Here is a 27147-nt window from a genome sequence, read left to right as displayed (position 1 = left end):
TAGACTTACGCGGGGGTAGCATTATATTTTCTTAAAATTTCACTTCTTTCGCGATTTACGCGCGTATTTTGAATTCGCGCGATGCTTGTGGACGCGATATATAATACATTTGGTGCCTAGTATCTCACTGACGCGCGAATGATTTCGCGCCCAATTCGCCCTTACTGGACCAAGTTTGAAAAATGACGGTGGTTTTTGTACTCATTGCCATTCTACCTTGGGTCTGACACAGTTATTTTTATTGATATACTGCTAAACTGTATCGAACGCTTTCTACAATTAAGGTTTTTATAACTACCTATTCTAATAACCTCGAAGGGTTATATTACATTCTCCGGGTGAGTAGGTGAGCTCACAGAGCTCAAACCTGATGACGTTGCTAACACTAAACCTAGCAAAAGCAGTGCTTCGCAAATTCTACTACAAGGAACAAAAGGAACAAAATGACTTATAACCGAAGTCTTCAACTTCAAATTGATTCTACACAGATTTCGCAGTAACGTCATAGGAAAAATTAATTGATTCCCGTGGGCATCGTAAAATGAAACTCAGCGATTCATTGGATAATTAGCAGCAAAGTTCCCCGAGTGTAATACCAACATACTGGGACTGCCATCCGACATCTACAGGAGGTAGGTCGTCTTGTAAGCTAGCACGTGTATCATCATGCCCCGAAACAACCATCGGTCTGGTGCGAAAACGAAAATCGCCTAGTTGCTAGACTTACTCAATAGCACACTCAACATCTGAAATCTCTATAGCTCTATAAAATTTTTGAACTCAACTGAATCAATCGCCTTTGTCTTAAAAATGTAATATGTAAATAATTTTCTTATGTTTTTATGGAAGCGTAGTTTCAAAATTGTTTATCGCAAATACACTTTTACTGTTTTTTCGATCCGAACCCAGCGCTCTCGTGGCAGCCTAGGGCTCCGGAAACCAGCACGAGGTGCCCGTTGAACACGTGTCGCGATCCGCAGCGCCGTATGTACTTTTTTAACAAAATATTGTCTAATTTCCCACCAGAACCGATGACCTCGTCGAATTACGCCGTATCACTTAGGAAAGAAGGCTTCAGGGCTGGGATTTGGGTCACACATCTGTACCGTTCCGTTCGAGAAGCAAAAAGAATAGACAGATGTCAAATCGCGAACGCCGTGCCAATTCCATAGACCTTTAAAGTGGCCAATTCGCAACCAGTACCCACAGATTAGTTTGGAACATGATAGATTGGTTTCAAACACTGTTCTAACATTTAATATCTATGGTCGCGATACTCAATTCGCTTTAAGAAATCTCATTAACAAGTCAAGATGGTCAAATTTTTTTTGTCACTGTATTTGCTACGTACAACAATGAAAAAATAACTGTTACATTATTTAAAACATCAAAATATTGTATGTACATATATATAGTATATTAAAATATTTAATAAGTTATAAGTCGCTATCTAATACCCGCGGCTTCACCTGCGTGGTCAAGGGAATGTCAATTTTCTAAATTGTCACGTAATTTTTATAAACAAGGTGACACATGTTCACGATTGACTTCCACGGTGAAGGAATATCATCGTGTAATAAAAATCAAACCCGCAAAATTATAATTTGCGTAATTACTGGTGGTAGGACCTCTTGTGAGTCCGCGGGTAGGTACCACCACCCTGCCTATTTCTGTCGTGAAGCAGCGTTTCCGTTTTAAGGGTGGGGCAGCCGTTGTAACTATACTGACACCTTAGAACTTATATCTCAAGATGGGTGGCGCATTTACGTTGTAGATGTCTATGGGCTCCGGTAACCGCTTAAAAAACACCAGGTGGGCTGTGAGCTCGTCCATCTAAGCAATAAAAAAAAATAGCACTCAAACAAACAAACATACAATTATTTTATATTAGTATAGGCTTAAGTTTTGTCGTCGTAGATTTTAATTCCACCATATAGAATTCGCTTAAAACTAAAGTCATATGTACCTACAATGTTCTAATTAAATTCGTCCAACTTGAAGTCCCATACGAGACTCGAGCTCCGCATGCACCCCTCCTTAGTTTCAACAATATCCCCGCGAACATTCCAGCTCGAAATTAACTGCGAAACGAACCAGTTTTATAAAATGAATTTTCACGAACAATGAATAATGCATGCATTCACTGACGTATTCATGGATGCCTACCTCTCTACAACTTACTACCGAATATCTCGTAAAAAAAGCGACGTATAAAAGTAATAGGAAAATATCGTACTTTCCCTGGCATTGATAGTCTGATGGTTGGGTCTTTAGAAACGACATATTTTAAACATGATAATTTACAGCCGACCTTTACTACTAATGTTAACCATATAGCTGATTATCAACGCCTCTTGTTGGCCACGATACTAGGAGCACTACGCCGCTGACTACTCATCATTCTCCTGTCCTCCTCCCAGTCACCTGGAGTCGGCGCAACATGTTTTCTCCTTCCATACTCCTCTATCATATACAATTTCTTCGCTCACTCCCTTCTTACACATATCGTCTTTCACCCAATCCATCTTCTATAACTGGTGCCTACTGTAATGAACTATATAATACCTAAACGTTCATGTTACAGAGTTTGAAATGAGAATCTCCATGATGATCTGGAGCTTGACTCCAACAGTAAGTATATTTAGTCGGCATTAGTGCGCCACTTTGAGAAGGCGGCACGACACAAGAATCCTCTGGTCGTGGCCGCCGGAAACTACATACCCGATTCTGTGGACCGAATGGTAAACAGTCGACGTCGCTCTAAACATGTTATTTCGGATCCTCCCGATCCACTAACGGTGCTTTTAGGAACCTCATGCACCGGTCACCGTTCTCAACGAATCCATCGCTGGCGACGAAGGGTTCGGCGAGCAAACTAACCCATAGACATAGCCCACTGAGTTTTTCATTGGATCTTCTCAGCGGGTCGCGTTTCCAATCCGGTGGTAGATTCTGCGAAGCACTGCTCTTGCTAGGGCCAGTGTTAGCAGCGTCCCTAGGTTATAGCTCCGAGAGCTTACCTACTCGCTCGATTACGCTGGCATAGCCTCTCAAGGATACCAGCTTAGGTAGGAAAAAAAGTTACAGAGTAAAAATTATATAATTCGTTAGATTGGTTGTAGGGTGTATTGTAAGGCTGCACGGATATGTACCACCTTCCTGCCTATTTCTGCCGCAAAGCATAATAATTTACTACAAAATAATTGAGATTTCAATCTAATGATTCAAGATGGGTGATTATATATATTTTGTAATTTGTACGGGCCTCGGTAATGACTTAAAACCAAATGGACCGTGAGTTCGTTTGATTATTTGCAATAAAAATACCAACTCGGAGAAAAATTTTAAATAAATAGGTAGGTAAGCCTTTCAGAGTTAGCTTAGGTATATAATGTGGGCGTTCAGTTTTTAAAAACACCGAGTAGGTATGTAAAAACTTAAAAAATACAGTTATCGCTTTTTTAATTTTGTGTGAGTTAAATGACCTCTAAAAAAACTGTACATCCGTTTGAGCGCAATACCCTTCTGTTTTTTGTACCATTAATGATTACAAACAAAATAATTAATAAGTATGTATATGAATTTGGTTTTAAAATGTCTAAATTGAATTATTTGCAATGAAGATTAAACTAAAAATAAAAATTCCTAACAACATCATAAACATTTAAAATATTGTTAGCTCAACCGCCGTCCGTAATATGCACCTGGACCCATAACAGCAAGCCAAATTGAGTTTTGTGCTCACGCCAATAAATACCAAAACAATTTGGCAACAACGTTTTGTAACAAAAATTACAAAATTTCACAGACAAAATCGCCTGCAACCGGCTTATGTTCAAACTCAATACAGTCACGAGCGATGCATTCCGTTTAGGATTATTGGAAACAATATCGGCATATGGCAGTATTGTTTCAATTTAAGTGGAGAAATTAAAAATAACGTACATCGTAAAAAGAAATTATCTAGAATTTTCCTTTTGTGGATATTGGACGATCAGAACCATTGATGACTATCGGTGATTAATATGTTTTTATTTAATGAAAAAGTGCTTTGTTTCCCTACGTATTCGTTGGTAGCCTAAGGGACTAATCCAGTTCCCGGACGGGTAAATGAGCTCACGGGCTCAACTTGAGAGAATTTGCTAACACTAGCCCTAGCAAGAGCAATGCTTCGCAGAATCTACCACCGAATAGAAAAGTGTATTTTTTCATTGAAACCACTAAAAATTAGTAATCGGAATAATTTATAGAATACTCTCCTCCTCCAATCGATGGCTCATTGCTGAGCATCGTGATGCACCCTTCTGAGACCTTTACTTGTGATTTGTAGCCACTTAAGTCGGTCAGTGGCACAGTGAAGTGTGTCGTTCAGTCTCGACCTATATTAATAATACTATATACTAAAATAATACAATAATAAAAAGTAGAATATATTGATACATAAAATTAAATAGCGTGTACACTGTCACAGAACTTTAAATATGTAAATGAAGCTCTCTCGGCCCTTCAGTATATTTAAACTTCCCACGCATTAGCTTCGACTATCATAATAGTATTATCTATCGTAGATTTATTTCAGAAATTATATAGAACAGACAAGCCTGTATGGGCTTAAATCCCCTTGCCTTTCCTAATAAGGAAAAATTGTACCAAAAAAAAAGTATGATGAAGCTATGCTCATTCTTTAATTGGCATTGCTCTCTGGCTTCGGTCATTCAAAAAGATAATGTGCTTTCTTAAAAAATAAAAAAAACCTTACAGATTTAAAAAAAAGTTCTAAATATTGAAGCAATAGCTTTCAATGTTGTTTCTCTTTGCAGGTTCGAAAATAATTATAATAATTGTAAGTGTAGAAATAAGTAAATAAAATAATAATAATAATAATAAATAACTCTTTGCAGAGCAACAACTTGCTTTTTTTGTTTCATTAACAACACATTACATGTAGATAGCCACAAACAGGATTTAGAAAGATTAATAAAAAAAGCCGTATAAGAAATATCGACATTTTGTTTTTATATCTTAAATAATTTGTAGAAAATTGTAGCGTTTCATGTTCGAACGAAGACAAAGAACCCCTTGATCAGCTATTACAATTGTATTATCATTTGGCTGCTACATAGAAATATGGATAAAAACGAAGTTGGCTCGCAATATATTTATTTACATATTTTTGTTCGCAGGTACGTATTCATGCCCGCTGACACATCAAGAATTACTATCGCAGAAAATGGATACAAAACTAAATCGCGCTTAACCGTTCGGTCCGTATCTAACATTGACCGACTAGCGTAAATAAAGCGCTATAAACATGTGAGTATCGAGTTTTATTGAGGTCATCCCCGGGACAGCAGTGCCCGGTCACGCGGAAACACGTCACGTGAGAGATTGGCCAAATAGAGATCTCATGACCTCATCGCCGTAGTCCCTTGTGGAAACTTATTTGTCTTGACCATATTTTAATAAATAGAAGTGCTTTCAGAGGTTTTATCTGGAACAATTTTTAATATAAACAATCTAGGATTAAGCAATATCTATCTTCTTCTTCTTCATCGTTCCCTCACTGCTGAGGATCGCGACCACATCGGACTTTCCTCCACAATGTTCGATCATGGGTGGCATGGATATCACTACCACCAACCGCTTCTTTAACCAGATCTGACCATCTGGCTAATGTTCTGCCCACTACGCGCTTGCCCTCCATGCGACCCGAAATTAAGAGCTTCTCTAATTCTTGTCTGGGACACCGCATGTTTTTTTTTATTGCCCTTGTAGGCAGGCTAGTATACGGCCCACCTGATGGTGAGTGGTTACCGTCACTCATGGACTTCAACAATGCCAGGGGCAGAGCTAAGCCGCTGCCTACCGTTGAGTACTCTCCACAAGCCTCGTTTGAAGAAGGACAAGTCATAGCGCTCGAGAAACACCGTGGAGGGGAGCTCATTTCAAAGCCGGATGGTACGTGGCAAAAAAGATCTGGAAACGCACTGTGGATGAATGCAGTGGCTCCAGGTAGTATGGATGAACTCTACTCCGGTGGCGGGCGGTGCGATAGTAAAAACGAGATGATGGAATTATCTCAAATAATTCCTCAGAGCACTCCCCATGGAACATACGGTACAAAATGCAGAGGGAAGCGAAGTCTCTCCGCAGGCTCAGAGGTTCCGAACGAACGATGTGTCTGAAGAAGCTCATAACACGTTCCCGGCATATGGCAGAGAGCCTTTTTCGGATGTTTAGCTCCCTTACAATACAGTATATATAACATTAAATATATAAATTTTAGAGTATTCTTAAAGAGAAGAAAATCGCATTGCGTTTAAAATAGATTTAAAATGAAACCGATTCAAATTTTCTTTACTAACCGAAACAAAAGAAGCGTAATACAAAATAGAGAATCATTCGTCGTAATAATAAATCGCTTACGAATTCAGTTTACGGGCCATTACCGTGCAAATAGCAATTTCATTCAGTAATTACGTTTGCGTTGGACCGATTCGTTTTTCATTTGTCCCCGTAAAAAGTATTTCGCCGCGTATTTAAAAAAAATGTTGCCAGCGTGCTTAGTGAGAGCGATTCGCTTTGGCTCAGACTAGGAACAAAGGTGTGGCCGCAACGCAATATTGTCGTTACCAATTCACGAGCTTTTTAACGTCTTCTTTTATTATTATCCTACGCGGGGCTCATGCCGTTTTCTTTTGATAAATGAAGGAGAAAATTAAAAGGAAATGAGAGATTTGTTTGCGACAAAGAATATTGTCGATCAAGGCCTACTCAAGCCTGCTTGGATTAGCTACTAGAAGAAAAACTAAGGGACGATCGGGGAAAGACTAGTCAGGCGAAAAGTGAACATCATTTATTTTAGTTGACGCATTTAACGGAATCAAAAATTTTTTTTTTATATTTAGTTTGGTAAGATATCATCAGTGATCTAGAGGCAATAATTTAGGATGATGAACCGGCTTTTTTAAGATATTTCTAGTAATTCCCGGTATGTCATCTGTAGTAGCAGCAAATCAATACTAAATAATGACAACGCATTTCAAAACTTAAAAAAAATGTATGATATTCGCGTGTAGAATTAAAAACAAAAAGACATCGAATTCTTTTGGCCATTCAAATACAAAATTACACTATTTTATCGTTACAGTGTGTACTTTATTTTATAGGTCATATACTTAATTAATTTCCCAAGTGGCGGGTATTATTACTGCAATAAAAGTAATAATTTGTCGTAAGAATGGTCGCCCGCTGGCGCCGCCCAGCGATTTACAAAACGGAAAAGTTTTACTCTGAATTTCTTTTGTTTTGGATGTGTGGACGATATGACGGCCCAGTTTGTGGTAGATGGTTAGAGATAGAGAGAGAGGAAGAGAGAGAATATACTTTATTGCATATAAAAACACAATTATACATTTAAAAAACAGTCAACAAGTAGATATAATTGTACTATAGGCGGTCTTATCGCTAAAAGCAATCTCTTCTAGACAACCGATTTATTTACAGAAATTCTGAAAAGATAAAGATACAGCAGGTATGTTCATTGTAGGTGTACAACCTCTTATGAGCCCATATGGCTTTGGTATGTATTTCCTGTAATAATGTATTGTTAATGGTGATTAACAATACATTATTACAGGAAATACATACATACAATAAATAGATATATACCGTTTACATATAATATGAAAGATAAAACATGATGGTTGAATGTGGTATGAATGACTATTGGTTATTGAGTTCCTTAGTCATCGTATCTCGAATACCGTAGCGACCTTGAGATTTTGGGATGGAAATCTCAGTTGTATAGCGGCCATCTTAAGTCGGGAACGCATGATTTGCTGCGAAAATAGATACTGGTACCCATGCGGGTTAATCAGCCTTGTCACCAGTAAATTTCTAAATAAAATGTAATTAATAAAAAAAAAAACCGGTTTGATCAAGATTGATGATTGATAAAGGTGGCCTGGCCTTCATTAACTATGTAAAAATCTAAGTTACATTTTCCCATCTGATTTTATTATCTAAGTAAAGTATTAAAAACATAAATATGTAAACACTTATATAATAATATCTAGTTTTGTTATTCGACGCCGGTTTTTTTATCATCTTGCTATATAGCATACGTCTCTCCAAGGGTTCTCCATTAACTTATTAGACACCTTTAGCTCTAACAGTAGGAGTAGGGACCCCGGCAACCGTACTCGTCGAACTCGGCAAGTTCGACGAGTACAGTTGCCGACTTGGCAGTCGACTTGCAACCTAACCTAAACATTAGCCCGCTGAGTTTCTCGCCGGATCTTCTCAGCAGGTCGCGATTCCGATCCGGTAGTAAATTCGTTCGCGAAGCAGCTATTCTTGAGTTTTTAGGTCTTCTTTGGAGGCACTTCGGTAGCTCTTAGCAAATCCCACCCCTTCTGGCTGAGCCCTTGCTCGCCCACCTACCCTGGTAAAACTGGAAAGGCCTCCGGGCGACCAGTAATCTCTCAAAAAAAAAAAAGTTCTCCATAATGTTCTATCCTGTTTTTATTCTCATCCAAGTATTCACTGTCACTTTTTTAATATCGTCTTCCCATCTACATTGTTGTCTTTCTCTATTTCTCTTTTTATATCTTCGATACCATTCTGTTTCTTCTTTGGGCTATTTTTCTATTTTATCTTGTATTGTAATATTATATAGTTGAAATAAAAAAAATCCTTCATCATTCATATCAGCATGTTCACTGTTCACTGCTGAACAGAGGCCTCTCAAATTGATGTCCAGTGCAGTAAATAAACTAAAAAATAAACAAATAAAACAAACAAAAAATACGTATCTTTCATAAATTAGGCGAAACGAATATTGTGTATGGATGAAGCCCACAGAAGCCGTAACAAAATGCTAAGGTCAATAGAACTCGCACGATTCGCTGTAATCGTACAAAGCGCTTCGCAATGAAACAGAGTTTCCTTATGTAAACAGGGTTTCCCCGCTGCAGTGTGTCTGCCGCAAAGTCTAGACTCTTCGGCACGAGTGTAAAATATTAAACTTGTGAATGGAACGTACAAATTTCTTTAGTATAGCTCTGTGTATTTCTAGTATACAAGAAGTCGTCGCGGCCTAAAGGATAAGACGTCCGGTGCATTCGTGTTGAGCGATGCACCGGTGTTCGAATCCCAGGCGGGTACCAATTTTTTTCTAATGAAATACGTACTCAACAAATGTTCACGATTGACTTCCACGGTGAAGGAATAACATCGTGTAATAAAAATCAAACCTACAAAATTATTATTTGCCGTGAAGCAGTAATGCGTTTCGGTTTGAAGGCTAGGGCAGCCGCTGTAACTATACTTGAGACCTTAGAACTTATATCTCAAGGTGGGTGGCGCATTTACGTTGTAGATGTCTATGGACTCCAGTAACAGTGGTGTTAAGTGTTACACCAAATGCGCTGTCAGCTCGTCCACTCCTCTAAGTAATAAAATTTCGTTCGTCTACCTTTTCCTAAGTCCTTCTACACATGCAATTTCTACAAATAGCATTGTGCACTTCTTCTCTATATTCACGTATTAATATATAGATATATTATCCTTTTAATATAATATTTTCGTTTTGTTTTGTTGCACAGATGAGTGTACGACGACATCTTCAATTGTGATCTCATTGTAACCACAATATAGAATACATAAGGCCACCGCTCCTTAAGAACATTATTGGTTTCTGTTAGGAAATTCATTATACTAGTGGTCCCGCAGTAGTCGAGATTCGACTATAATTAATTGTAATTAGAAGTTTGAACATTATTAAGGATCTATTGTCAAAGACTAATAGACTTCTTTATTCACAGATTTCGCAAAGACCACACTATAGACAAATAACATTAACACTTATTCTCAATTTGACCACAGACTTTAGGCAATAACAAAAGTTTGACAATAAACAGAGTTTATATATGTGTGTCCATACATATATTATATTAACTAAATGTACAAAAAAAAATGTAATTGCATGGAATAAAAGGCTTAATAATAATAATAATATATGTGTGTTGTGTGTGTCAAATACATGGTAGTATGTGTAATGTTTTATTTATTATTAACGCATAATTTTAAAAAAATATTAGTATTCTGCACTCCTTCTCTATGTTCTCTATAAGTGTGGGAAATTTCATATTCCTTCGTCCGCGCAATTTTCGTAAAAAGGGGTACAAAGTTTTTGCTTCACGTATTTATATATAGACATTATATTGGCCAAGTCTCTATATACAGTCGTGGACTCTGTGATGTCGTGTGCTAACAAACAAGCTCGAAGATGTTTACTGATCGCCCGCATTTAATCGGCTGCCCCATACCCACAATGACTACCCAGGCATACGAGTTTACATAGGAAATTCTGTATGAGGTTCATTGAGTGACTTTAGTCTTTTACAATGACTAAGGTTAGTTAGGAGGTAGAACATAATTATTAAGAAAACTATGATAAAGAGATATAATAATAGCACTAGCAAAATGATAGAAAGAAGAACGAATTTCTGTCAAATAAAAGCAATTTATAATCCCGAACAACCAAAGTTAAAATGATTGTGATTTGTTCGAACAAAAGTTTAGGTCACTTAGCACATTGTCAAGGATAAATTGGCAAAGAATGGATAACACGCGATATTAATGACAGTTAAGTGATAAAAATACTTTTGTGTAGCTTAATGTTGCAGCAAAAATAAGTAAGGTAGAATTTCATTTGACAAGATCTGCGTTTTTCTTTTTAGTAGCAATAAATTATCTATACTAATACTAATAATATATAAATCTACAGTGGTTTTTACGGATGTTCCGTTATAACTACTGAACCCATGCTACTGAACAAAGTTAATAAAATCTTTATTATTGCAGATATATTTATGGTTTTTTTGTGTAGCTAGCTGATTTACTCTTACTTCGAACCCCATCAATAACCCATGCACCCGACTGACTGATTGAAACTTGGTATTCATGTAGAAAATACATGTACTTAATGGATAGGCTAATATTTATATGAGTGTTGGACTCCCTAATAGTAATGACAATAAATAATAATGTTAGTCTTAAATGCCCAGCGAGTACGGCTAGTTCACTTATATATTGAATTAAATTATCAAACACTCAAATATACGCATCCTAATTTGACATAAATATTATTTTAAAATTATTACTACCAGTACAACAATACATTTTAAAGCAATAAGGCAGACTCCTTCAAAATTCCAATTAAAACCCAAAGAAGAACATAAAATAAAGTTACAATTTCAATTCACTTAAGAACAATATTTCATTTTCTTACCTCTTATTTGTCTTATAGAAGAAACATTTTATTACAGTGCTCCATTTCACTCTGTTCTAAATAAAAAACAATGAAGCCATGCTTTTCTTTCTTCAGACCACTTCATTGGTAACAATGCTTTTCCTTGTTCTCGGTTAGGTACCTGCTGTACTAAAAGCTGACAGCTATATAATATGTTTACATCAGGTGCATTAACAAAATACTTTAGTACCTTATATGTACTTTTTTATGTCTAACAACTGTGTGTTCTGAGATCTTTTTTGCCACGTACCATCCGGCTTTGGAATGAGCTCCCCTCCACGGTGTGTGCTTGTGGAGTACTTTACGGTGGGCAGCAGGTTGGCTCTGCCCCTGGTATTGCTGACATCCATGGGCGACGGTAACCATTCACTATCAGGTAGGTCGTATGCCCGTCTACCTACAAGAACAATAAAAAAGGCTGTTATTAGCAAACCCTGTCCTCCAGGCGAAAATTTCAAGTTCATTTCGGATGGAAAGGCAACAAAACAAAAACGCGTAACAAGGTAGATCACGTTGTTTTAAATATTCAAAAACACAAAAAGTATTTGGAACCCCTTTACCGCCAAGAGAAAGCGATTGATTGAACTAATGAAATTTAAAAGTTTTACATTAATTTTATGTTTATATTGTTAATAATAATTTTGAAAGAGCTAATCAAAAATGCATAAGTTATATGCTATCGTAGTAGGAGGTTTTTATTGGTGGTAGGATCTCTTGTGAGTCCGCGCGGCTAGGTACCACCGCCCTGCCTATTTCTGCCGTGAAGCAGTAATGCGTTTCGGCTTGAAGGGTGGGGCAGCCGTTGTAACTATACTTGAGACCTTAGAACTATCTCAAGGTGGGTGGCGCATTTACGTCGTAGATGTCTATGGGCTCCAAGAATCACTTAACACTGTGGTGGGCTGTGAGCTCGTCCAACCATATAAACAATAGAAAAAAATGTTTGATGTTGTAAAAGCAAAAAAAAAAAACTACTCCTTGCATGAATTTAAAAATACAGAACTCATGTTGACTGAATTCGGATAAAACATTTCCAAAAACATTTTCACTAAATCATTCGAAAAAGCTTCTACTTTTTTGCTGTTTCACGAAACATTTATTTAGGTAAACGTTATTTTGTTCCTAAAATAAAAAAAAATGAAAATGCCATTTTCCTGCGCTTACTATCGACGAAAGTAATGCACGATGAATCACATTCCCAAAAAAAAAAATCTCGAATAAATTGATACATATTGGATTACGCACGTTTTACTGCGGAACTTTTGAATTGTGAATTTCCGATATTCAGAAGCACACGGCGGAGTCAGTTCGTTAGTGATGTAGCAATCGGATAGTAGATTCTTATCGTATTTGGCTAAACAGAGAGAGGAATGCGGAGACTGGAGGTGAGCGTAATGCATACTGATAAGGGTCCCATTAAACCTACAAGAGGGTCGCATGTCCACTAGCATTCTTTATGTAAATTCCTCTGTCTGCAACACGATGGACCAGTGTGCTTAGTGCGAGTTTTATAAAATAAAATAAAAATATTTTATTTCAACATAGTCTCATAGTGTGTTACCATTACAAATAACTTAAGTTAGTATCTTATCTATGTTAGTATCTATATCTTAATACGTGAAGCAAAAACTTTGTACCCCTTTTTAGGAAAATTGCGCGGACGGAGGAGTATGAATTTTCTCACAGATAAGAAGAATATATAGAAGGAATGCAGATGGTATTTTTTTTTAACTATGCATAAAAAATACTCGGACGGTGAATACATTGGATTAGTCAAAAATTCGACTCCTATAATTTATATGGTACTTTTTACAGTCGTACGCAGCTTTGTATGCGACTGTACCTTAAGCTTTGTTTCTTCTGCGTCATTGTGCGGGTCCGATCGCGGCCAGATTGGATGAGAATAAGACCTGAGGCCCCACCGTATTCTGGAATTTAATAGAGCGTACCGCACAAACTCTTGTATGCAAAATGTTAATGAAACGACCGAATAAAATCCTACGTAAAAGTTTTAATTTACTTTTCTTCCTGAGACATTTTTGTTACCAAATAAAAAATAATTGGTGTTATTTTATATATTTAATCTATCATCATCCATTTTAATGAGATGTCACTATGGAAACACGACTGTAGTGTGTGTCTTTCACCATTTGCTTGATATCTAAATGTTGGAACTCTCAGATTTTCTGCTAGTCATATAAATAAATAAAATAGTTCTTGCAATACGCGTCCGCAACTGTAGGCAAGGGGTAAACAAATGAATATTCATATACTATTGAAATTCTGATCTAAATTTCTAGATCGCGATGTCAATTCAACCATCCGCTGTAAGAGCTCCTCTTTGTCAAGAGAGTCACACTTCACCCGGATTCTCGTATATTAAAAAAAAAATCAAAAGCATTCCGCGTTCAAACTCCTGTGAAGGCACGGCCCGCGGGACCACGATATTTATTCAACGAAAATTCACCAAGTTTTTTCTCTTTCTCTCGACGGCTATTTTTCTTTGTTAACGAAATTGAATTCGCATTCATTGCTTTATGAAAGTTCCTCCTTTTCATTTCGATATTATACGGTTTTTTTTTTGGAAGAAGTCGAATATGCCCTAAATTGGAATTGTTTGGTTTATATCGCGGCTCGATTCAATTCTATTGACGATTTTATGAAAACAAGTGCAGAGATACTTAACGTATGAATGAATGACTCGGTATTAATTAAACAGAATCGTTTTGAATGGAATCTATATATTAATACGTGAAGCAAAAACTTTGTATCCCTTTTTTACGAAAATTGCGCGGACACAACACATATATACATTTATACTCTTTGTTTATAGAAACATAATTAATTATATTCTAACTATTTCAAACTTATAATTTCAATTATTAATTATAGGCGAATTTCGGCTACTGTCAGACCAGTTTATATAGTTAGAACTAAAAAGTATAACTAAATATTTTATTGACCTAATTAGTTACGGCTTGAATTATAATAATAATATATTTGCATAAGAAAAATTATAATATATCTACTTAAACTTAAAAGTCGTCGTGGCCTAAAGGATAAGACGTCCGGTGCATTCGGATGTAGCGATGCACCGGTGTTCGAATCCCGCAGGCGGGTACCAATGTTTCCAATGAAATAGGTACTCAACAAATGTTCACGATTGACTTCCACGGTGAAGGAATAACATCGTGTAATAAAAATCAAACCCGCAAAATTATAATTTGCGTAATTACTGGTGGTAGGACCACTTGTGAGTCCGCGCGGATAGGTACCACCGCCCTGCCTATTTCCGCCGTGAAGCAGTAATGCGTTTCGGTTCGAAGGGTGGGGTAGCCGTTGTAACTATACTGAGACCTTAGAACTTATATCTCGAGGTGGGTGGCGCATTTACGTTGTAGATGTCTATGGGCTCCAGTAACCACTTAACACCAGGTGGGCTGTGAGCTCGTCTATCCATCTAAGCAATAAAAAAAATAAAAAAAACTTATATTTGTATATCGTAATTAATTTTAGCAACACCGAAGTGTTTCGCTTGTACTTACTTCTCCTGGGAAATCTGTCTTCAAAATTAGGTGTTAGTAGGTGTAAGAAGGACATATTTCAAGTGTTTTACTGACGAGGCAAATATTTTTTATTTTGACTTTAACAGAATTAGAAAATAGGGATTGGAATAAATGTAATACTAAACTGCATACCTACCTCCCTAGTGACGCCATCTATTAGCAACTCTAATAAAACCGGTATATATACATACGTATATATGTATCCATAGATATCATTTATGCCTTATAAAAGTACCACGAAGATTATGACCAAGCTAGAAACATATAGATTAATACCATGAATAAATTGATCGCAAATTTTGCATACCTACTCAGATTTATCTATGGCGATTTAAGGTAGTGGTAGCTTACTGGTGGTAGGACCTGTTGTGAGTCCGCACGGGTAGGTATCACCATCCTGTCTATTTCTGCCGTGAAGCAGTAATGCGTTTCGTTACTGGTGGTAGGACTTCTTGTGAGTCCGCACGGGTAGGTACCACCATCCTGTCTATTTCTGCCGTGGAGCAGTTATGCATTTCGGTTTGAAGGGTGGGGCAGCCGTTGTAACTATACTGAGACCTTAGAACTTGTAGCGGGCTTAGCTTAGACAGTCTGTCTCGAGTCGTTGCACAATAAGCAGGTTGCAAACTGTCGTGTCTTATTAATAATTATCACTCTGCATAATATCACACACGCTCTATATAAGCGCAGACTCAACTGAACTCATATCTCAAGGTGGGGGGCGATATTTACGTTGTAGATGTCTATGGGCTCCGGTAATCACTTAACATCAGGTGGGTCGTGAGCTCGTCCACCCATTTAAGCTATAAAAAATAAAAATAAATAAATAAAGACTAATTTTAGTTTTAATAATTTAATATAATTTAATAAAGCTGTTTTGTAATTCGGTTGGCAGCGACTGAGCAGAGACACTTCTGACGTTCATGAGTGACGATAACCACCATCGGGTGAGTCGTATACTCGCCTGCCTACAAAAGCAATAATAAAAAATGTGTGCGTGTACTAGTGTACACACGTAAGAAGTGAAACTTGTTTATGGCCTTATTTTTCGAAAAATGATCTACATGCAACTTTCTAGAAATTGGTTAAATAAAGTTAAATTAGATAAAGTTTAAACAAAAGGATTTTATTATCATAGACATGAATACAAATAATACAATTATTTCACTTTACCTTTTTGCTACTAAGATTATTACAGCATTTCATTAATTGTAATAGAATTATTACTATCATTGTCATTGTCATTATATATTTTTGTAATTAATGGCTTATGGTAACTGAAATATGAAATATATGGTTTACATTCCACGAAATTTAGTGACCGAGTAAAAACTCCATCAATTGTAGTGCCAGATCTTGTTGTTGACGTTTGAGGACTGTTTTTCATGGATAAATTCAATTTATCTTTCAGAAATTCAACTAGCTTCAAAGAATTTTCCGATGCAAAATTTACATTAAAATCTCCACTTAAAATCATCGGTATTTTATAATTATTGTTACCGAGTAAAGAGGCACCTTCACTTGTGTACGGCAACAATGAATGGTGAAGAAAAAGATGGCGCGTAACGGAAAAATGTGACGCGTAACCGAAAAATGTGACGGTAAATTTTTTTCCAACGCCGATAAAGAAGTTTCACTTCAAAAAATCATTAATATCGATGAAATTAGCAGAGAAGCTCTTCAATCTAGCAATCGTTCGCTATCGCGTTTCCGTTTGCTAAGGGAAAAAAAAATGATGCTGTTTATCTATGGTGTGATTTAACACTATGATGTTACCATAGTGTTAGGACTCACCAGTTCCGTCGGTCTCTGTTCTAATTTTCAAATTCAAATTGAGTTTCGAAATCTTATTAAATTTGATATGTAAACGAAATTAATATTTAACAAATTGCATTCTAAGTTTAATTAATGCTAAGTCGATGAGAGATTCTGACGAGGACCGGCCTCAAATATAAAATTATCATATCAAAGAGAAATTGGTCGGCTTTTCGGGATTTCGATTTACATTTCAAAAAGACAACGAAACATTTAGGCCGTCTCATCGTTTTCGTATACGGAACACTCATAATACAGTCTAAAAAGTTTTTTTACTAGTTTCAGCATTGGGAATAGACTTTTTGGCGGGAAGCGTGAATTTTGTTCTATTTAGTGTTTCTTCAGGTTTAAATGTGTAATAACGGTGGTTTAGTATCTGTGAAAGTGCACAAATGTGGGAAAATAAAACAAAGCCGCCGGACGTAACTCCTCGGGATCCTCCAAAAAGTCCACTGAAAAAGTCTTAGTAAACTGTAAGTCTTACACTGGTGGTAGGACCTCTTGTGACTCCGCACGGGTAGGTACCACCACCCCGTCTATTTCTGCCGTGAAGCAGTAATGCGTTTCGGTTTGAACGGTGGGGCAGCCGTTGTAACTATACTTGAGACCTTAGAGCTTATATCTCAATATGGGTGGCGCATTTATGTTGTAAATGTCTATAGGCTCCAGTAACCACTTAACACCAGGTGGGCTGTGAGCTCGTCCACCCATCTAAGCAATAAAAAAAAAATTTACCACTATTTTACTGAAATTATATTTCATCACATATCACCTCATCTCATCTCATCTCATCTCATCTTATTTCAATTCATTTCATTTCATTAAATAAGACTTGACCTAAAGGTCTTGTTACCAGATCATAAAATGCCTTAAATAAGCATTGGGACCACATGTTAGACGGCATCAACACCGCGCGTACTTTTGCAATTATGTGCCTAATTTGAAGGACAGGCTGTTATTCTAGTTCAATCAAGACATTGACGACATGTTCCAAGATGAGAGACGGTTTTTACAATAAACTACCTACACACTAGGATGTCCGCTACAAACGTCTCTGCCCATTTTATTCAAACCAGAGACAACCATCGCCTGCCGCAAACCTCTAAACATCTAATATCATAAAACGGAAATATCAAACAATAAATGAAAAATTTCAAACGCTAAGCGTTTTCAAGAAATTTCTTAGAAGAAAAGTGTAAATATTTATTATTATAATAAAGGAACGTGCTTCGAGTTGGCAAACATATTCAGCATATTATATTATTTTATTATTATTAAGCCTTTGTGTTTTCGCCAGTCACATTATTGCATTGCTTTGTTAAAGTCGATTTTTATTCATGCAATCTGCAATAAATATCAATATTTTTGTCGTATAAAAGGGCTGCTTACCACTTCGCAAAATTTCCTTTTTTTTAAATTATTTCAATTATTAATCGTATTTTGGTGTAGAGAAACTTTCAATACCTAAATTACATTGTAGCATTTTAAATGAATATGAGTAAATCGATGCCTCCAATGAACACTACTCTAACTGAAAATTTTGAAATTTTCGTTTTTCATGCAAATCGCTTCACTATGTTAAAAGTATTACAATTAATCATTATTGATGGGGTTCGAAGTAAGAGTAAATCAGCTAGCTACACAAAAAAACCATAAATATATCTGCAATAATAAAGATTTTATTAACTTTTTTTGGTTAAAACGCTCCTCCTGTAAATCTAAGAATTCGGAGCTAGCGTAGTGTTAATTGGAGGCATCGAAATGTTGGTATTAAAAAAATCTTATTATTTAAGGTCGGACAAACAATAGCCCGACATTTCAACCCTCGGTATTTTGTGGTTCAAATTTACATCAAACGACCACATACATAGAGTGGACTTTAAAATAACAAAGTTTTGAAATCACAATAGGTTTGTTCGTACGAACCCTTGGCAATTTCAGAGAAATTTAAAATGTGGTCGTTAAATTATCGCAACGTATTTTCATAGGGAAAATGAACTCGTAATAACAGCAGATACTTATACTTCAATTCACATTGTATTTCAGAGAGAAAGTCAATTTAGTTTTTTGTTTTATTTGGTTTTTCAAGCTCACCGATTCAAGTTTCATAGATTTCAGTTCTTATATATCAAAGAGATAAAATATACGTTATTATCTCATAAAACTGTTTCAATAGCAGCTGCGATATTTATTTGCCTAAACACAATTTTCCTTTACATAAATAGAACTAGGATCCCGATAGCTCGTCATTCCTAACCTCACCCTATTCTTTACGAGGAAAAGATAAACATTCAACGATCCGTAGCTCACCAGCGACTTCGTTCTAATGTATTTCCCGGTATTTCTTGTATATTATCAATGATTTTAGTAGGAATAATAATAGTACCTACTGTAGAAAAGCATCACTATGATTTATTCTTTATTGTACACATAAATAAAACACAATTCACATTTTAAATGTAATGTACAAAAGGCAAGCTTTTTTTTTCCTTATCCGATTGGATGAACTTAACCTGGTGTTAAGTGTCGAGTCGTCACTATAAACTTAAAACACACTTAAAACCGGGCAAGACATACAATTATTGACGCCTCACCTGTAACACGGACTTAATTTAATTTTAATATATAATAAGGTTTAATATATGTATTATAATAAATTGTAACTATCCACTTTTTTTTTGTGGAGAAGCCTTCCCACTTCACGTATATTATAAAAGCTTCTTTAATACACAGGAACATGACAGAATACACATACTTAGCTCATTTCGTTAAAGTCTAATACAATGCTATCACTAAAATGTAATTGTGCCAATTATTTTACAGTTTACCCTATGTTAAATGAAAAGCCCGAGAATTCCGTTAGAATTGCGCACGTGTACAAATTCAGGTGCTATTTAAGGGTTATAACTCGCAGAGCGCCACCTACCGTTTGAAGTACGGCGACTACGTGACACTTAACTGGAAACATTACGGGGTCGAGGGAATTTCAGTTCTAAAATTAAAATTGTGACATTCCACTTATTTAAGAGCGTTGACCTATTTTAGATGATCGGCTTACAAAAATATTTTGCTATCCGATCATTGCTCCTACAATGATGTTGTCCTTTCAAATTTAATTGTAGAACATAATTAATGTGTGAGAAGTTGAAGAGTTTAGATGCTTAAGTTGTATTTTAATATTATGGCCTGTGCCACTTTTTAAAACTGAAGAGAATTAATTACCTTATAGATTAAGCTTATAAACGACGAGTCAGATCCGTGGCTCACACCACACTGAATGACAGTTAGACATCCTCTGCCATTTCTAAACACACACATAGATAGTACCATAAAATGAGTTCAAAATAATACGTAGAAGACTAGAATTTATTCAAGCAAAATCAAAAATCATTTGACCGAAAAAAAATCGAGCCGTCGCTGGATTAAAGTCACGATAAACTCACTGAACGAATGTTCAAACATAAATAATATATTGAGAACGAGCACTGATGTGAGCATTCAAAGTAACAGCCACCCTCGAAGGGCCGTTGTGAGTAATGCCAGCGCGACCCTTTTAAGCCATTCAAACCTTGGACAAGAAATGACTATTATATTATTCAAATATAGCCGTATTGCATGTTCGCTTTTTGAATTTCGTTTTTTCGTCGTCTATAAATAAAAAAAGGGTGCGTGTACTTATGTACGCGCGTAAGAAGTTATACTTTATTTTTATTAAAGTTATTTCTTTTCTTTTTTTAATATTAAATAATTAATAATAAATATTTAACGTTAATAATTTAATAATATTTAGTATGAATTATATTAAATAATAATACTAAATAATACATACGGATAGTTAACCTCAATTGTATTGGAGCACTTGTGGGCAACTTCATTTCTGTTAATTTTGTGTCACGGTGCGCGCGCATCGTAAAATTTCACTCTCATCAATTTTTCATAACGCGCCTAAAGAAGTATAACTTCAAAAATCTTTGAAACGTTTTCAGAATGTAGAGATCTCGTTTTTCTTTTTTAAATAATTTATAATCGAAGCTTACTTGATTCAGCTAAAGCTTGAATGAATTGTTCATAACGATGAAGCGTCTGTCCTAATAGGTCGGTAGTTTCGTAGCAATTGACTGGTTCTAGAGCTTATTGTGGACGTGTTCGGATAGGTATCGCCATCATACCTACTTCTAGACTTGAAGAGCGGGATAATATATACAAACGAGGATATGAATCCGAATGAGCGGCATTCTAGTTATAATGTCTATGAGCTCGTTCACCCATCTACGGAATAAATCAAACAGCTATTTTCTAAAATCATAGATCGTATTTTCGTAGTCAAGCAAGAGACTTTTTTTTCATCCCCAAAAAAACCTTCTATATGTACTCTGATTATTGAATAGAACGAGCTATGTAACCTCTAAAGCCCTATGCATCCTTCATATGTACCTTAGGACTGGACGCTTTCGTAGAAGTTATTGCCCTTGTAGGCAGACGAGCATACGGCCCACCTGATGGTGAGTGGTTACCGTCGCCCTTGGACTTCAGCAATACCAGGGGCAGAGCCAAGCCGCTGGCTATCGCTAAAAGAAGAAGTAATCCTTTGCGACGCGTAGCCCCAAAAACAGTCCACGACTCTCCTACCCAGCGTCACGTTAACTTCATTAGCTTTTGATCTCATGACCCCCTCTCGGAACACACAAAAAGTCGCAGAAAACCCTACAAACATATCAAAGTAGAGTGTTGCCTAACAAATACCACGTGCTCACCTCCCACCGCGTCATATATAAGCCGAGCACTGAGTTCAAATAAGTAATTAAGCCCTTCTAATTAATTAACACACGTCAGTATACAGTCTGCTTATTTGTTTAGTTGTGCACAGGTGTGTGTCATTTGTTAGCGTGATTACTGACTTAGCCTCTACGTGTGGTACAAGTAATTAACTGCAGAGATTATAGAATATTTACAGTCGTGCGCGTCCATGAAATATGTAAAGTATTCGCAACTTTGGAAATTATAAAATGATAATAATAAAACGTGAGATCGAACCATTAAATTAATTTTAATTGTGCAGACATAAGTTTAAATTTTGGATATAAAGCTTGTAATGAACAAGATTGTTTTATAATTTATTTTCAGTACGAAATAACTTACCGTATGTGAAAAGAGTTTTTAATTACCTCAAAAATTGTATAGGTAAGGTAGTAATAGGTTTTGAAGTCGTCGTGGCTTAAAGGATAAGACGTCCGGTGCATTCGTATGTAGGTAGCGATGCACCGGTGTTCGAATCCCGCAGGCGGGTACCAATTTTTCTAATGAGATACGTACTCAACAAATGTTCACGAATGACTTCCACGGTGAAGGAATAACATCGTGTAATAAAAACCAAACCCGCAAAATTATAATTTGCGTAATCACTGGTGGTAGGACCTCTTGTGAGTCCGCGCGGGTAGGTACCACCACCCTGCCTATTTTCCGCCGTGAAGCAGTAATGCGTTTAGATTCGAAGGGTGGGGTAGCCGTTGTAACTATACTGAGACCTTAGAACTTATATCTCGAGGTGGGTGGCGCATTTACGTTGTAGATGTCTATGGGCTCCAGTAACCACTTAACACCAGGTGGGCTGTGAGCTCGTCCACCCATCTAAGCAATAAAAAAAAAAGGTAATTATTTTTTTACACAAGATAAATGTAATATTTGAAGCAATAAAAACAGAATTAAGTTTATCCGGCTTAATGTATGTAGTCAATTCCTAAAAACAAAGCACACATTCCTTTGCTATCGGACTGTAGTTGTAGGCGCTTACGTTTTTACGTTCCCTAATGTGATTTTTTTTGTTGTTGTTAGATAGGTGGACGAGCTCACAGCCCACCTGGTGTGAGGTGGTTACTGGAGCCCGTAGACATCTGCGACGTAAATGCGCCACCCACCTTGAGATATAAGTTCTAAGGTTTCAAGTATAGTTACAACAGCTGCCCCATCCTGCAAACCGAAACGCATTACTGCTTAACGGCTGAAATAGGCAGGGCGGTGGTACCTACCCGCGCGGACTCACAAGAGGCCGTAGGACCAAGTGTCAATATCGACAATAGCAGTACCAGACCACAGTATGTTTGTCATTGAATCGCTCTTTCTCGCTCATGACTTGAATCCGATGCACACTATATCCTGGCAATTTACTAACCTGTATTAATGAGAGCCGAGTGTTCCTTGATGCGCTGCTTAACAAAGCGTCTCATTTAACTGACGCTTTGTATTTTACGTTGAAAATTATATGACGTATACTGCTGACAATATCCACGAATTTTGCTTTTAAGGTTTTAAGGAGTCAAGGATTATCCAAAAACAATTATGAAACGTAAAACCCTGCAGATAATATACAATAAAAATACTCTGGCAGTAACAGTTGAGGGAATTAGAGAGATAGGTAAAAATAATTTTAAAATTATCGTTTGACTTTTTGGAGAAAATTAGATGGTAGCTAGTTACAGTATTTAAATCAGACCTTAGTAATCCGTGGGGCCACGAATTTTGTAAATTTCACTTAATATAATGACGATTACATACGCGAGATATAACCTAACCATAAAAAGTAGTTATTTATGTCTACAATACGCGCAGTCCGGAGAAAGAAGTCGTGGCCTAAAGGATAAGACGTCCGGTGCATTCGTGTCGAGCGATGCACCGGTGTTCGGTACCAATTTTTCTAATGAAATACGTACTCAAAAAATGTTCACAATTGACTTCCACGCTGAAGGAATACATAAAAACATCGTGTAATAAAAATCTATACAAAATATATATTTCGGGCAAGCATTCGAAAAGTTATTCGCTCAGTTGTAGCTAACACAGCTAAACCCTTGTCTATGTTTAATAATCGCAAGGACATCAAAAGTACCCGGTTCCGAGAGCTTGATCCTTTACTACATAAAGGCCATCAAATAAACCGCCCTAAACTTTGCTTTAGAGGCCCATTGTCCCGCGTCCTTTCAGACTACAGGGCCATGTGGCCGACAGTTTCCATGCTATTATTTTATTCAAATTCCTTCTATTGTCATACGGTGCTTATCCCACGGAAAGGACGGGTGGGGTATGTTCGTCTCTTTCCGTCATCGAGCACTGTGAAAACTTTGTGAAATGAAAAGAAAATATCAGGCATAGATTTAGTAAGGGTCGAAGGGTTTGTATTTTTATTCAAATGTACATACCTATTTTCTGTTTATTCGCCGACACGTGTTTCTTCCTATTTGTTCCTATCCCTATATTCCTTTCCTATTTATCTATTCGTGGCTGTAATCAAAATTTAAAATAAGAATAAACTAAACTAAAAACAATGAAACGTCATACGATATTTTTTTTTAATACAGCAAAGCTATGCGTACGTTTTAAAGTCGTACTCTTCTAATTTTATTTCTTCTAAAATATGTGCTTAGAAATCAAATAGAAGATATTTGTTTAGAGCGAAATATTTAAAATATCAAAGAAGGTGAATACGAAACTCTGTTATTATAATACATAGACATGAGTCAAACGCGCGGGTAGTTGTAATTCTGCATATTTATACCGCGGAAAACATTAGTGCGTTGCGGTGTTGAAGGATGTCACAACCATTATCCATTACAAATGAAAATTCGGCGAGTTCGTCCACCGATTAAATAATGGAATTAATAAAAATCCAAAAAATCCAAAACTAGAGATTAAATTTAAAATTTCAAACCATTGTTCAGGCGCCTGAATGAATATACTCTGTGGTTTTTTTTAACCACGCAAAATCAGCACTGTGTGGCGCGTTAAAATTATACACTCTGAATTTTATCCCAATTTTATTATATATTATTTTAATTCTGTAATTCCCGAACAACCATGTACCGGCAGCAATTTTTTAATTACCTGTCATCTTCATTAGCCAAAACACGATGGCTTATCCGAGAGGATACATATTAACCCGGCTTCCTTGAACTATTTCCGTCCTACGTCCATCCATCCATAGTACATAGTAGTAACTTCTTAAACTGTGTATTTTTTTTTACTTTTTAGACTTTCCTACATAACTTTAATACCTCTAAAGTTTCACAGACCAACAAAATTGGCATTTATTTCGCGATATTTAAAACAAAAACTATAAAAATTTATTTTATATAATTTTGTTAATTGTACTGTTTTAAGCTTACACATATTGTATGTCGCTTTTATGCAATCCATGAATTTCAGTTTAATTTTTGTCTAATAATCTTCTATTTTTGTTTTTTTTTTATTGCCTATGTGTGTGGACGAGCTCACAGCCCACCTGGTGTTAAGTGGTTACTGGAACCCATAGACAACGCAAATGCGCCACACACCTTGAGCGATAAGTTCTAAGGTCTCAGTATAGTTACACGCTTGCCCCTCCCTTCAAACCGAAACGCACTACTGCTTCACGGCAGAAATAGGCGGGGCCGTGGTACCTACCCGTGCGGACTCACAAGAGATCCTACCACCAGTAAAATACTTATTTGAAGTAAAGCTGTTGTATTCTTTGTACGAGGAGCACCGTCGCTTGAGATACAGGTTTTATCACCTAGTTCGAGCACAGATGCAAATTGCAAATTATGATTGTTTTTCTACTTCTATATCTATATCTATAGGCACACCTCTATCAACTTTTGCGTCAAGATTAAATTTCACCCATACAACTCACGGTTAATTACGACTCTCCCGCCAAAACTGCGCAATGTACACACGCCGATGTTAGTTCGTGTGTGTGCTACAACCAAATAATCAACCTCTTATTATTATAAGCCAGTAAATTTTCCCGACATTAATTTGCTGGAGGGTAAATCTTGATAGTATAACTAAATAAACATAACATGGTTTCGGTTGTTGAGCAGTTAACCTCCCATATAAAGGCAAGTTAATAAGGTTTCTTTGGTGTAATTAAGCGTTGTTTTCGTGTGATAAAATTTTGCCATTAAATTGCAAATAGTGCCTGCGTGAATAGTCGAGTAAAATTTTTTTTTTTATTGCTTAGACGGGTGGAGGAGCTCACAGCCCACCTGGTGTTAAGTGGTTACTGGAGTCCATAGACATCTACGACGTAAATGCGCTCGTTGAGATAAAGTTCTAAGGTTTCAAGTATAGTTACAACGGCTGCCCCATCCTTCAAACCGAAACGCATTACTGCTTCACTGCAGAAATAAGCAGGGTGGTGGTACCTACCTGCGCGGACTCAGAAGAGGTCCTACCACCAGTAATTACGCAAATTATAATTTTGCGGGTTTGATTTTTATTACACGATGTTATTCCTTCACCGTGGAAGTCAATCGTGAACATTTGTTAGAGTTAGAGCTCAGTTAGAGTAATAAGTGGTTTCCACACCGGAAAGAAAACTTGATATGCAATTCGCGTGATCCTGTAGACCGAACCAGATATTTAAGAGACATTTTATATAAGGAGCCCCAAAGCTTCGAATTAATATTACGATCATTTGCTTCTGTGACGTCCCAAGATTTTGACAAGATCGGTATTAGGTACTAGACGTCCCACATAAGCAAAATAAATATACTGCAAGATGACAATAATTAGTTTAACGAAAACCGTCCTAAAATTTAGCTAACGTCTTTTTGTAGTGGCTTTTGCTAAACACAAAAGCGCCTTAAAAGGCGACCATTAGCAAGGAACACTGTAATTTATCAACAAAAGCATCTGCAGAATGTCGCCTGTACACCCTTAAATCCCAGTTTCATTATTATTCCGGTTTCGCCCACCACAAGGAAAATTTGCCTAATCTTGGTCGATTTTTCTCTTAAACTCCCCAAAAAACTCGTTCTTGTTTTTAGTTTTAATTCTTCGCGAAGAATTAAGGAATTTTTTAAGCGTCTTTAAACGTTCTTCAGAAAACGGTATTTGTTTTTTTTTATGTATACCTATCCAAAGGCCTTCTAGGAAGATTCCAGAATAATAATTGTGTGGTGTTTCAATGTTCTAGGACTATGGAATTTACTTAATTAATGTATAATACGAAGTTTTAAAGAAAGTCCTTATTTAATTCATGTTCGTAATTATACCTAAATATTATGTGATCAATATTTAAACTACCTACCACTTGAGATTTATGGTGTGTTTGTATTTTGGGCTTTTGATGATTTAAATTTTTTACATTCAAATTTGGAATAATCCAAGAAGGATTACAAAATTAGCTTTCTTCAAAAGAGAAAAAATAAACCGGCTAGTATTTTTCAAGTTTAGGAACTGTATACAGAATATCCATAGACGTTATTGATGTACGGATTTCACGTATTTGCCTGTGCCTTATATTAAGAAAAAAAAATGTATAAACTGAGAATTTATATATTTAACAAACACGTAACAACTATGAAACAGACATGTCAACTACATATCTCCGATCTCCATTATATATAAAAAGCACCGCGAAATCACTAAACCTGACCTATTACACTGGTCTAATCCACAGCGAATACCCAATTT

At 36.5% G+C, this 27147-nt stretch overlaps 1 protein-coding gene and 1 long non-coding RNA gene across 6 annotated transcripts in view; both read left to right on the top strand.

Annotated features, from left to right (window-relative positions):
* Positions 1-27147, top strand: part of LOC101743475 (syndecan) — a 291892-nt gene that overhangs the window by 227583 nt on the left and 37162 nt on the right. The window lies entirely within an intron of this gene.
* LOC134198876 (uncharacterized) lies at positions 4657-16614 on the top strand. 4 transcript variants are annotated; one of them, XR_009973140.1, is made up of 3 exons: positions 4657-4843; positions 5184-5313; positions 16295-16614. It is a non-coding gene; the product is annotated as an uncharacterized LOC134198876 (long non-coding RNA). The 4 variants fall into 4 exon arrangements; XR_009973139.1 differs by lacking the exon at positions 16295-16614 and adding an exon at positions 12965-13332; XR_009973138.1 differs by lacking the exon at positions 16295-16614 and adding an exon at positions 6096-7529.

This window comes from Bombyx mori, chromosome 5 (assembly GCF_030269925.1).
Source record: "Bombyx mori chromosome 5, ASM3026992v2".
NCBI lineage: Eukaryota > Metazoa > Arthropoda > Insecta > Lepidoptera > Bombycidae > Bombyx > Bombyx mori.
This window is presented reverse-complemented; position numbering and strand designations above follow the sequence as displayed.